Source organism: Aquarana catesbeiana, linkage group LG09, assembly GCF_042186555.1.
Source record: "Aquarana catesbeiana isolate 2022-GZ linkage group LG09, ASM4218655v1, whole genome shotgun sequence".
NCBI classification, from domain to species: Eukaryota; Metazoa; Chordata; class Amphibia; order Anura; family Ranidae; genus Aquarana; species Aquarana catesbeiana.
This window is the reverse complement of record NC_133332.1, coordinates 36,859,928-36,863,272: the sequence shown is the minus strand read 5'-3', so window position 1 is coordinate 36,863,272 and position 3,345 is coordinate 36,859,928. Positions and strand designations below refer to the sequence as shown.

Sequence of the window (3,345 nt, the reverse complement as noted above, 5' to 3'; positions counted from 1 at the left end):
ACTCCTCCGTCTCCCTTCCCTTTTTATTTTTTTTATTTTTTTAAGGCTTGAGCATTCATCTTTCACTCTAGGTGAAAATGACATAGTTCCAGCCTCCTGGGACACCCGCATCCCAGGAGGCTTTGGCCACCCCATAGTGGCATCGCATATCATCGAGGGCTGGCAGAAGACCTAGGAAAGAAGATGGTGGCATGGACCACAGTGTGTGGCAGTGGAGCAACAAAATGCAGCAGACAATGTTGGGTGGGTGAGTACATTTTCAAAGAACCGGCCAGCAAGGTAAGATGGGGAAAAAAATAAATAAAATAGAAATCAAGGGGGAGTGATCTATTTTTATGGACCGTTTGTCAAGTTTTATCAAGTGGATGTTTTCTGATGCCAGCTTCGGTTGAACGTTTTTTCAGGCAGCTCCCTTTTGGTAACTTACGGTTACTTGTGGACCTGTTAGCGTGTTATATGCTGTGCTGCTCACCCCTCAGTTGGACTGCTTTTGAACATCAATTTATACCGGAATAACTTTCCTGTATCCTTTATTTATTTTTTATTTTTTTTGTACAATGAAAACCATTGTCTTTTTTGACTTGCCTTAAAATCCCTTTTTTTTTTTTTGGAGTACATAGTACATCAATGGACACCAATCCCTCCCCTCTGTTCTCCTCATCCACTCCTAATATTGATTTGCTACAAGCTGGAGCATTACAGGAGTTGGAGGGGTTATTTTGGGCTGTCGTACATCTTTGCCCAGTGTTCTGCTGAGGGCACCAGCCTAACCCAATCTACCTGTATTATTATCTTGTGTTCCTTTTTTAAAGTGATTTGTAAAGTTTAAAAAAAAAAAATGTTATGCGTTCCAGCTCTGTGTAATGGATTTGTACAGATCAGCCCCCGATCCTCCTATTTTTAGGTCCCCTGTCAGTGGTCCTGGCTTCTCCCATCTACCGAGTACCCCCAATAGCAAGCCTCTTGCTATAGGGGCACTCAAGCAGACTCGCTCCTGAGCCACAATCCTTCACACGTCGCACCTCTCGTCCTGTCGGTGTTTCTCGGGCTTACCATTTCCACCGGCGTGCCCGAGAAACTATCTGACGTGTGGCTGGCTGGTCATAGAGGTAATGTTTGACTAGATCATCTCTGATTGCCTCTGTGGACTTGGAGGACTGAAGCGACGTCATGACATCACTTCCGGTATTCTATCAGAATACCGCTACCCATCAGAACAGGGCTACAGTCAGAAAACGACAAGTGGACATCTTTTTACACCCACCGAAGTCGGCGGACATCTTATTACACCCAGGAAGTCTTGCATTTCACACTTATTTTTACCGGTAAACTGAGCTTGTATAGTAAAATACAGTATTTTGAAATCAATGACACTGTTTTGATGTTGAATTTTAAAAACAGCGGCAAGCCTGCTGATCTCACAAGTTTGCTAATCTGACAACACCGCTGCTTTTAAAATTCAACATAAAAACAATGTCAGAGATTTCAAAATACTGCATTTCACTATATAGCTCAGTTTACTGGTAAAAATAAGCGTGAAATGCAAGACTTCAATGTAAAAAGATGTCCGCCTGCCGCCTTCTGACTGTATGCTTACTGCGGATGAGTGCGGGGTGTACAAAGATGGCCGCGACGGAACGTCGCTTCCATTGCATTTTCTGATGGGTAGCGGTATTCTGATAGAATAGCAGTCCAGGCTGAAAGTAAAACCATTTTTTTTTTTTTTTTTTTTTAATCTTTTGCTTTTAAGACCCCTTTCACACTGAGCCACCCCGGGCGTCAGCGGTAAAGCGGCGCTATTTTTAGCGCCGTCTAAGCGGCGCTATTCAAAAAGGGGTGAAATCCACCCGCAAAACGCCGCTGCAGCGGCACCTTTCTGGCGGTATAGCAGCGCTGCCCCATTGATTTCAATGGGCAGGAGTGGTGAACGAGCAGTGTAGGAGCGGTGTATTCACCGCTCATCCACCGATGCAAAGAAGCTGCTGGCAGAACTTTTTGCGACGCCCTGCCAGCACAGCACCCCAGTGTGAAAGCATTTGAGCTTACACACTGGGTTGGCAACTGAGGCTTTTCTCAGGTGCTATGCAGGAGCTATTTTTAGCGCTGTAGCACCTGAAAAACGCCTCAGTGTGAAAGGGGTCTAAAGGTAAAGGAGAGATTTGGGGGTTTTTTTGATGACAAATCTCTCAATAAAGTGCACCTGTAATACTTATTTCTATTACAAGGGATGTTTACATTCCTTGTAATAGGAATAAAAGTATTTAAAAGAAATCAACACAGAGCCATAGTGATTACTATGTGGGATGTCCCATAGCAATGCCAACTGAAGGGAGGAAGGAGAAAAGGAGGAATTTTCCTCTTTAAACCATAAGCTTGAACAATCTCTTGACAAATCCATTGAGAAATAGTAGATTTTGACGCTGCCTGTCCTCTTTTAGGACCGTCTGGCAACACAAACAAAACATCTGTTTTACGAATCTGATCGCTTCTCGGCCTTTTGGCTAAGATCAAGTGTAGTATCTGTTCTTATCAGTTTCCAGAGGAGGGGCTGTGTCACTCTCGTTGGGGAGGGCCAGCAAATCCAATGGTGTCATAGTACCTGGAAAGGCGATACTCAGCAGGGACTACGCCGTGTTGCCCGACAGTATACTGGGGACCGGCCAATGGTTGAGTCTGAGCCGTCTGGAAGGGTGCTCCTGGTGGGGATGGGTGCTGCATTTTGGTCTGGCTGAAGGGTCGGGTCCCTGGCCTTCTGGCCTGGATTGTGGTAGCTCTAGCTGCTGACAGTTATTTGGGTAGGAGAACGCCTACTCCCCTTTTGCTGGAGGGGGGGAGTGGCTAGTATCCATTTACCCGAATGTGAAACTGGAAGGGGTGATGGGAGTGCGGTGGAGCCTACGGGGCAAGGGCTCTCACCAAGCTTCCTGAACCTCATGCCTTTTCTGTCTGCGGTGGGGGCTGCCGTGGTCTAGGCTGTGGGCCAGGGTAGGTCTTGAAAGCTTATGGAGTAGTGCCCCTGGAGTGGCAGTCCAGGGGTGCCATAAGATCACTGTGAGTGGCAGTCACTTTGATTTTGGGCACCACGGTCACTGCACCATAACACAGCTTTTTTTTGCACCTGCCTCTTGGGCTGGGCCTTTTGGCTAGGACCAGAGGAATTTTTTATTCCTGGCCGGAGGGCCTGGTCATTGGGTTACACAATGGCCACTTCTTTCACTCTTCCTCTTCACTATCCCTTCCCCCACTTTTTATTTATTTTGATTGAATCCTATGTTGTCACATCTTGTTTTTGTCACGTTTGTCCCACGTTTGATTAGTAAGGATGCGGGTCCTCGGGCCAGCCCT

The 3,345-nt window shown here is 46.4% G+C and overlaps 1 pseudogene; it reads left to right on the top strand.

The window, feature by feature from the left end:
* The first annotated feature begins 2,481 nt into the window (after positions 1 to 2,481).
* On the top strand, positions 2,482 to 2,586 carry LOC141109053 (U2 spliceosomal RNA; annotated as a pseudogene).
* The last annotated feature ends 759 nt before the right edge of the window (positions 2,587 to 3,345 follow it).